Source organism: Brienomyrus brachyistius, chromosome 17 (assembly GCF_023856365.1).
Source record: "Brienomyrus brachyistius isolate T26 chromosome 17, BBRACH_0.4, whole genome shotgun sequence".
NCBI lineage: Eukaryota > Metazoa > Chordata > Actinopteri > Osteoglossiformes > Mormyridae > Brienomyrus > Brienomyrus brachyistius.
In genome coordinates this window covers 12,780,520-12,790,909 of record NC_064549.1, presented here as the reverse complement: position 1 = coordinate 12,790,909, position 10,390 = coordinate 12,780,520, and the positions used below count along the sequence as shown (strand labels likewise).

The following is a 10,390-nucleotide window of genomic DNA, read 5'->3' as shown; positions in this document are numbered from 1 at the left end:
TATTTTGTGTATTGTTTGTTGTTATTAGTGTGACATTTTACCATGCAAATAGAGGGGAAAAATTCCAATTATCGGCCAGAAAAAAATCGGCAGCATATATCAGCCATCGGCTGACCCTGACTCTTAAATATCGGCATCAGCTGTTGAAAAACCCATATCGGTCGACCTCTAGTTCACAATGTCTTTGTTTGTTCTTTACTGGTTTTTAGTGTGAACATCATGAAAGTGAAAGCAGTGACCTGTTTAAACATGCAGCTTCATTTCTTTTAAACACCAGAGAAACGCATTGACTGACACAGGTACTGTATGTCACTTTTTCCAAAAACTGATCTTTTGACTGTAAGTTATACACTTATATGGGGTTATTTGTAGCTTGTCCATAAGTGTTTTACAGTTTTTCTGAATTGCTAAAACGCATTTCCCAAAATCTCCTCTCATTTTCTTAAAACACTAAGCACAAACCCTAAAATTCAAGCTATGCTCACAAAGCCTTTGACTTGTCTTGCAAAATCAAGCATTTGAACCAAAACTATTTTAACTTACTCAAATCAAGCACAACTGTCAGAAAACGCACAAAACTAGCCAATGTAAAAACACTACTCAGCAATTGTGACACTACATAAAGAAATGCAAAACACTCTGGGATAAAAGGAAAATAATCTGTATTTGAAGATTCCTGTACTTATGAAAGCTTATTTACTTCAAACAAAGAAACCTGCAGCAAAACAAAATGCACTATGAGCTTTTACATATTTTTACATTAAAATCAGTCGGTCATTCTGCCGCATCTTCATGCCTCTGCATCGGATCAGGCCAGAGGACTTCATCTACATCACATGCAATGTTCTCCCTTGCAAGACAACGTGGGAAGAATTCTTTGGCGTGCCGAATCCAGCCTTGGCAAGATTCTACTCTTACATCATCTCACGCTGCATCATTTCTTGGATGAGATTTTCCTGTATGTAGGGATTTCGGTCATATACTTTCCACCGCCATGCTGAGAAAAATTCCTCAACAGAGTTTAAAAAGGGAGAGTATGGTGGAAGGCAAACATTCATATCTGTATCCGGTGTGTTAAATGAGGGCTCTACCTAAGCTCTTCAGGGTGGTAGCTCTCCAGGAGCAAGATTGGGCTGTAGACTACCAGGAATGTTCAGAGTCAGAGTCAGAGAGTTTTATTGTGAATTCCTTTACATGTACTACCCATATAAAGATATCGAGATTACGTTTCCCACTGTCCCTTGCGTACATTAGACAAACAATACAGGATGGGACGAACTATAAAGTGCACAGAACAACAACATAACAACAACGTAACCTGTGTTATACCAAAGTCTAAACGCTATTTCTAAACACTAAAAATACAGTGGACAGACAAGACAGGACAAACAAGTGTACAAGTACAGCACAACAGTACAAGTGCAGCACAACAGAAAACATGTATGTACAGTAAGCAGTGAGTAAACAGTGAACAGCATGTAAAGTGCATGGATTGTAGCAGTAAACAATATGTAGGTAGTAAACAGTATGTGATCAGTGAACAACATGTAAAGTGCATGTGGATTGAACTTAAGAAAGACTTAAAGTCAGGAACTGGCAGCAATGAGTTTTCAGTGCAAATGTTAGCAGAAGGTCAGTGTCGTATGGCCCAACTTCCATATGGTGGACAACCCCATAGCTGCTGATAGCAGCGCATATGGTCACATTTCCACCATGTTAGCCAAGGAACTTATATAATGACACGTTGACCAATTATGTTGTGACTTCTCTTTCTCAATTTTGCCAGATTGAATCCAGCTTCATCCATGAAGAGGCCTCTCCATTGAGTCAAGTTCAAAAAGTCTCTATACACAATGAAAATAGAGTACACTCCATTCTGTGAATGACATACATAGCACAGTATACTCTACATGCTAGTGCTGAATGTACTGTAACAGCTTACTTACTTGCACATATTGATATCGTTGCTCTTTCACTCTTTCAGAGTTTCGCTCAGATGTTGCCCTTTAGGCTTCTTTCATCCTTATCTGGTTGCGTTGCAGGACACGGTCAATTGTTGAATGACTCACATGGTTTATTCCATCGAAATGCACATTGTCTTCAATAATCCACTGTTGTATTTCACACAGTTGTATTGCATTGTTTTGATGGGCCATCTCAACGATTATCACTTGTTGTTCTGAGAACATACGCGTTCTTCCACCCCTATGTGGCCGTCTTTCAATTCTGAAAAAAGATAATATTGTTAGAAGTATACATGCTTTATTGTAAATGTTCTCTACTGTAGAAAAACAGATATAGTGTCATTAGGAATTCACTTTTCCCTGTCCCCTTTCTAGAGAGTGGTGGAGTCATTTACTGACACTGAAATCATGCCGTAACTTTTAGAGACAAAAATACATTTTACCGGTTTTCTTCTCTGAAGGTCCTGGCCATGGAGGCCACTGTGAACCGGCATAGATTTGGTTGCACACGTTGTCCTGCTTCCCTCATAGCCATGCCATCAACCACAACATGATCTATGTCCGTCGCTCTGATTTCATTTGAGATTATAGCTCTTCTTGGTCTTCCTTCTCGTCCACCACCTCTGACTCGCCCTCCTCTTCCTCTTCTGTTGTAATGCTCCATGTTGAATTCAGTCACGCCGCTTGCATTTGACTTATGTGCTCACAGTTTTGAGTGATAGTGTGTTAATGATGAAAACTGGGTGTTATTTGTGTGTACCTTTTGGAGTCTGTGTGTGCCATTTTGGGTACAAGTACACCACACTGCTAAATGTGTTTGTGAATGAGAATGTGTTTAGAGTTTTGCTAATTGGGGGATTCAGATTTGCTAATTGTGTCTAACCAGATGAACAGTGTTTAAGATTTTGAGGTTAATATTTAACCTCATTTTGGTATTTCCACATAGTTCTTTTTGGAAATGTATGAAGTGACACAGGAAGTTTATGTGGTGGGAAAACTGGTCTGTTCTTTTCTCACCAACCTCAGACCATTGTGTTACTACAATGAAATGCTTAGAGATTCAAATAGGATTCTTGTTTTGCACAACTTGAAGTAACATCCCTGAATTGATACATTCTTGTTTATACCCTGCAGACAGGTACTCTGGGCTTTACACTGTTATTTTACTTTAGTTAATACTTGACCAATAGTACCAGAGGTATGAAACTGGCATGCTCACTATGCCACCATCCTAGTGCCACGTGGAATTCTTTAATTTCTATTGCTTTAACTATCAGTGCAAAAAAACAATAGTCTGGTCCTCACCAGTATAAAAACAAATCGAGCATCAGATAATACAACAGACAATGCATTTCTCTATGTGACAGTTTTTCTGAATTGCTGAAACGCTTTTCCTAACATCTCCTCGCCTTTTCTCAGAACACTAAGCACAAATGCTAAAATTCAAGCTACACTCACAAAACCAAACTCGCAAAATCAAACAATCTTCTCGAAACTATATTATCTTGGCTCAAAAGCAAACTGCTTTCAGATCACGCATCAAACTGGTCAGTTGAATACTGTAACACCACTGACCAGTCATTAAACACTACAGCAAAAAACTTGAAAACACTACCAGTTTAAACTGTTGCTGGCATATAGAGGAACGTTTATGTGGATGTGGTCGTCTGCATGCTGAGCTGCAAAACTGGAAACCACAAGACTACAGTAAAAAAAAATATATATAAAAATAAATGTTGTCTGTGTTTGTATTCAATTATACTAAACAGATATGTAATGTTTGCTGTATTCAGTACTGCAAAAACGTTACTGTGAAGGACAAAGTAAAAATCCAAATGAGAGGCATATTACAGTAAAATGTTGTGCAACTGCCAAGCCAGAGTCAAAGAATAATATTCATTCTGCCTCATCACCATGTCTCAGGGCTGGATCAAGACAGAGGACTTTGTCTACATCACAGGAAATCCTCTCCCTTGTGATGTGGGAGGAATCCTCTGTGTGACCCATTTTTACTCTGCCATTGAGCTCATCTATGGCACTTGCACTGTCATCCAGCACATATTCTATGTTCTAATCACTCTTTGGCTTCTACACATGTTTAGAAACATATGTCAACAGTTTTGAGTCATTGTGTTTAAATGATGACTACTGTGTACTGGCTGCGCTTAGGTTTCGCGACCACAGAAGAAGAATGGTCCTGCTGTCACATTCTGTGTATATTGGATTCCACTTCCCTGAATCCTAACCATTTCCTGATCCCTGTATTGTTACATTGTTCCCCATATTGTTAACCACACATTTTTGTGTCTTTATTGACCTATATTGTTTCATTGAGCCCAACTGTCATGTTTTGTCATTCCTCCTAAGTGTTGTGAGAAAAATGAAGTGACACACTAAAACTCACACATAAAACAATTACTTCAAGTTATCGCTTCAAGTTTTTATCTGTGTAGTTCTCGAAAGCAGCATGAAATCCCTTCTGTCTATTGTCCTATTTGATCTAACCCTTCACCATTACACTGACTGATTACAATTTTTCTGAATTGCTAAAACGCATTTCCTAAAATCTTGTCTCCTTTGGTCAAAACGTTAAGCACAAACCCTAAAATTCAAGCTACACTGACAAAACGTTTGACTTGGTTCATTTTCAGTTCATAAACGCTACTGAGCAGTCAATACACACCATAGCAAGAAATTGAAAACACTTCCAGTCAAAACTGTTGCTGGCATGTAGAGAATCGTTTACTGTGGATTTGGTCTTTTGCATGTTGAGCTGCAAAATTGGAAACCAAAAGATTGCAGTAAAAAAAATATACATATATATTCACTACCAAAAATGTTTGTATTCAGTTATACTAAACTGATATGCAATGTTTTCAGTATTCAGTACTCCAAACAGGTTACTGTAAAGGACAAAGTAAAAAATTCAAGTGAGAGGCATATTACAGTAAAATGTTGTGCAACTGCCAAGCTAGAGTCAAGGAAGAATATTCACTCTGCCTCATCACCATGTCTCAGGGCTGGATCAGGACAGAGGACATGAAGAATCCTTTGTGTGCCCTATTTGAAATTCAACTCACCTACGGCACACGCAATCTCTTCCAGCACGCATTCTTTGTTCAAGTCAGTCTTTGCGTTCTTCTCATGTTTATATACGTATCAACAGTTTTTAGTCATTGTGTTTAAATGCTGACTACTGTCTGCTGGCTGCGATTAACTTTTGCAGCCTGTGTTTTCTATTTCACATCAAAGTTCACCAAGGTGCAAAATGTGTTTTGATGAATGAGAATGTGGTTAGAGTTTTGCAAAAAGGGTGACTCAGATTTGCAAATATTACTTAATGCTTTACTTTTACATGTACACAAATATTCTTAATAAACAGCTTTTTTTTATTATAGTCTTTTGTTTTCCAATTTTGCAGCTCAATATGCAAAAGACCATGTCCACATCAAACATGCAGTGCTTGGTTTTGAGCCAAGAAAAAATAGTGATAATTGAGAAGATTGATTTTAGAAGATGAGTGAATGTTATTTGAATTTTGGGTTTTGTGTTTACCGTTTTGAGGAAAGGATAGAAGGTTTCAGGAAATGTGCTTCAGAAATTCAGAAAAGCTGTAACGATGCACGCATCATCATGTAGATGCCACACAGACAGTATTTTATGGTTTTTTTTAGACTACTACAATACAACACACAAGTATTTTGACACAAATGGCAAAATCGTATTTGCATTTGAAATAGATATCTTAAATACATGTATCAAAAATACTGTCCATTCCTGTCTCAAATATGTGTTCGTTAGGTGTGTGTTGACTTTTGGCTTTTTTATGCGAATAAATATTATTACAAACCATACAATTTCAGGATCCAAACTTCGTCTGGGCTGAAATGTCACTCATATTGACCTTTTTAGAACATCTTGTACTTGTCTTGTTAGTTTTCTGAATTATTTATAGTATTACTTGAAAACAAGAAGTAATAATGTATAAAACTTGATCTTTATTGCATGATACGAGCAAAAGGAAAGGTCATTATTGAGGATACAGGATTCATTATCAAACAACAAGAATTAAACTCCTATTTGCTTCTGCATACAGGGTAAGATCACGGAGCCATTTAATACTCCCACCAAACCATGTTCTAGTAATTTCTAGATGAGTAAATCTTCAGTTGCAGATAATGATTATAAGGAATGTTAATCCAATGGATCCCAACAGCATTCAGGACTTTTCATCATTTTCATCAACCCTATAAAATACAAATTACTATTTTGGGTTTGAAAAAGATATTTTAAATTCATGTATCATAACTACCGTCCATCCCTGTCCTGAATTAGTTTGTCTGTTAGGTCTGTAAATAAGACTTTTGGATAATTTTTTATGCAAATCTACATATTTTGTACAAACCATGCAATTTCAGGATCCAAACTTGGTCTGGGCTGAAATGTCACCCATATCATTGACATTTCTTGGAACATCTTGTAGTCATCTTGTTAGTTTTCTGAATTATTTACACTGCCACTTGAAAAAAATAGGGAAAACAAGAAGTAATACAGTATGAAACTTGATCTTTATTGCATGATGCGAGCAGAAGGAAAGGTCATAATTGAGGATACAGGTTTCATTATCAAACAACAAGAATTAAATTCCTATTTGCTTCTGCATACACAGGGTAAGATCACAGTCAGTTGATACTCCCACCAAGCTGTGTTCTACGGAGCTGTAGTTTTAACCGTAGTTTTCACTATGATGATGATTATCATGATTATTATTCCAATGACGATCCCAGAAATATTCAGGACTTTGGCTGTGTGTGATGCATGTTGAGCCTTCGTCACGTCTCCAGTGTTAGCCGCATCCCGCGCCTACAAGCAGGCACAGTATTTTATTTGTAAAATTATCATTCTTAATTGTTAACTAGCAATTCATGAAGTTCATTTTCATTAAATTTAACAGACTTCTTTGATATTGATGCCGGTATAAATATTGGTCCAGCACCTTGCATGTTCTTTTTAATCTTTTTTAGTGTTTATTTTAAGTTTAATGTTTCAGTGCTGTACTTCTCATAAAGGTCAGACCTGACCCAAATGTCTGCTGAGTATCCAAATATCAAAGGCAAGTAAAATTATTCAAAGAAAATCATGTCCAGTCCATTAATTAAGGGTCCAAGCAACGAAGCTGATGGATCCCTATCGTTTTTATGATTGTGACTGTTCCTTTCCTTGCAGAACATACATAAAAAATATGTTTTTAAAATAATGTTAAATATAAATTAATTTAAAAAACCCCCAGGTGAGAAAAAAAAACAGTGAAAGATGATAACTAATACTGTCTTTCCGAATGTCTCTACATTTATACTCCGCATATATTTTGTGAAGGGTATTTGTTACATTTATTAGTGATACTGCATCTGAGACCTGCTCAGCGATATGACAGGTTGATGGCGATGAGTTACCAGTCGGTATTTTTAAAAATCATGCCGTGTCAGCATCCAGACTTGGTCTGGGTTGAATTGTGACTCATAATGTTGATGTTTTTGGAACGTCTTTCATTCATCTTGGTAGTTTACTGAATTATTTATATATCACTTGAAAAAAAGAGAAAACAAGAAGTAATTAAGTATAAAACTTCAATATTTATTGGATGACAAGAGCAAAAGGAAGGTCTTAATCCAGGATACAGGTTTCATTATCCAAGAACAAGAATTAAACTCCTATTTGCTTCTGCTCTCAGGACCACAGAGGCATTTTACAATTTTCTTAGCTTTGCTATTTGAACAGCTACAACTGTCCAGTAGATTATGATGATAACAAGGAATATTAATCCAGTAACGATGCCAAAAATGTTCAGGACTTTGGCCGTGTGCGATGCCTGTTGAGCCCGCGTTGTGTCTCCAGCTGCATTTGCATCCCGGGCCTACAAGCAGGTACATTATTTTAGCAGCGTCATTGTTAATTGTTGTCCAGCATTCAGCATATTCAATAAAGGCTCTAGAGGTTGATGAGTAAACCAAGAAAGGTTCATTTTCATGAATTTTAACATACCTTATTGTTATTGGTGGAGGTGCAAATATGTTATTATAAATGGGATGTTTCAGTGCTATACTTTTCATAGAAGTCAAACCTGACCCAAATGCCCTATGAGTCCCTAAATATTAAAGCTAAATATGCAAATAATTCAAAGATAACCAGATGGCAAATTGGTTCATTATAATTGTAATCCTTTGTTTTCCCTTTTTGTTTTATAAAAATGTCTTCGTGTTGTAAGCCAAACAGAATAAAAAACATTTTTTAAATGATGTAGAATATATATTAAAACATCAAAATGTAAGGTATATGTGCGTGAGAAAGCAGACTGTATACAATTTCACATAATTTAACCCCAGACAAAAATATCTTTGATTACCAGTTTGATTTGATTATCAGTGCTGTCTTTACGGCATATTTTTACTTGTGATAACCATTTACTATTGGGTGTTGAATATAGACTCATTTTGAAAACCCCAGACCAAACAAACAGTGAAACATGATAACTAATACTGTCCTTCCAAATGTCTCTACATTTATACTCCGCATGTATTTTGTGAAGGAGGGTATAACATTTTCCATGGACACCATTTTGTCACTAATGTGACACCCATTTATTATTATTTATTAAGTGCACTATCTGTTATGTGAACTTACCCTTAAGGAGTAGATTATTGCAATGATTCCAAATGGCAGGCAGCAGCAGAGCGTGTTGAAAATAGAAATGCCCAAGTAGTCCTTGGTGGGGGCTGCGGATCCGTTCATGGTGGCTGAAAGTTTTGCAGTTGGAGCTGATCACACCAAGTCAAGTCTTCCACTGATCTCTGGCTTTACCTGGAGCAACACTGAGTGCTTCACTATATATATTAATCATAGGAGGATGTAGATGAAGAGGGCGTGCACGGCGTGAGGAAACAGCTCAAGTTTTTTGTGACGGCCCTGCCGGTCTGTCGGCCCCGCCCACTTCCTACCTGTGGTCTTGTCCCCGTTTTTTGTTGTCGTGTGAAGGTCTTAATTGGGACTTTAGTCTTTAGCTTGTTGTTTTTGATGTGTCGAACGCAAGGGGGGCTGCTTGCAGTTCAGTCGTATGGGGGCACATTGAAGACTAGTTTTGGAAATACAGTAAGTAGGGCCTCCTGCTGAAGGTAGATGCGGGGCAGCTCATTGTTAGTGTGTTTCTCCCATAGCATGTGGAGATTACCTGCATCGGTGGTTATTGGCTGATTAATGACTGGTGTTTTGTGAGAACTTTTGGTTAGTTTTTGAGCTTTTTGGTTTTGTTTTTGATATAAGTAATCATGGATATATTTTCTGCGTTCTGCGCGTCTCCATCTGAAAGTGTTTTGGTTAATATGACAAAAGAGCAGATGCGTAAAGTTGCAAAGCACTATAGAATTGATCAGGATCTGCCCAAAACTCTGAGAAAAAATGAACTTAAGGAGTTGATTAAAATCAAATTAGCAGAAATGGATATTTTATCTGTTAAACTCTTGTCAGATACTGCCGGTCCGACAGGCATTTCTATGCCGTTAGGGGCTGGTTCTTCGCAGTGCACTGCCACTGCGGTTCTGACTTTTGAGCAACAAAAAGAACTGCTGCAGATGCAGATGGAGCAGAGGCGTTTGGAAGCTCGGGATGGGACAAAGAAAGATGATTAGAATATGAAAAATTGAGGAATGGGAACGTGCTAAATTGGAACATGAAAGGGAGAAGTTTAGAGCCAGACCTGAAAATGGCTGCCCCAGGCTGGACAAGCCTTTCCAGCTACAGGTGGATGCAAGCCATGTTGGAGCAGGGGCTGTGCTTTTGCAGGAGGATGACCAGGGTGTGGTCAAGCCGGTCAGTTATTTTTCACGAAAATTTTATAAACACCAGTTTAGGTACCATTGAAAAGGAGGCACTGGTGTTGGTTTGGGCTCTGCAGCATTTTGATGTTTATGTGGGTGGGGGTTTGCATCCGGTGGTGGTGTATTCAGATCATAACCCGCTTACCTTTCTGCATTCTCTGCAGAACCCAAACCAGTGCCTGATGCAGTGGGCTTTATGTTTACAGCCATATGCTTTGGTTATACGTCACATCCGTGGTGTAGACAATGTAATGGCGGACGCATCGTCTCGCACCCCGGCTGTTGAAGGGCAGGTTTGCCTGTCATGTCTGATTGGCAAAATTCTGTGTTGGTCAGAGATAGCTGGAGTTCAGGACATTGGGGAGGGGCCGGGAGGTGGGGGGGTGATGTATGGCCTGGATATTTTTCTTGTTTTTTGGATTTTGTAGTAGGCTCGAGTTGATTGTTTTCATGTGTAATGTTGATTTGTTACAGAGCCCCACTTTTAAGGGGGAGGGTGTGACGGCCCTGCCGGTCTGTCGGCCCCGCCCACTTTTAAGGGGGAGGGTGTGATGG

The 10,390-nt window shown here is 38.3% G+C and overlaps 1 long non-coding RNA gene across 1 annotated transcript; it reads right to left on the bottom strand.

The window, feature by feature from the left end:
* Positions 1-6,513: 6,513 nt before the first annotated feature.
* Positions 6,514-8,859, bottom strand: LOC125712204 (uncharacterized). Its single transcript, XR_007383212.1, has 3 exons — positions 8,646-8,859; positions 7,418-7,878; positions 6,514-6,827 (listed from the first exon to the last, which is right to left on the bottom strand). It is a non-coding gene; the product is annotated as an uncharacterized LOC125712204 (long non-coding RNA).
* Positions 8,860-10,390: the final 1,531 nt, after the last annotated feature.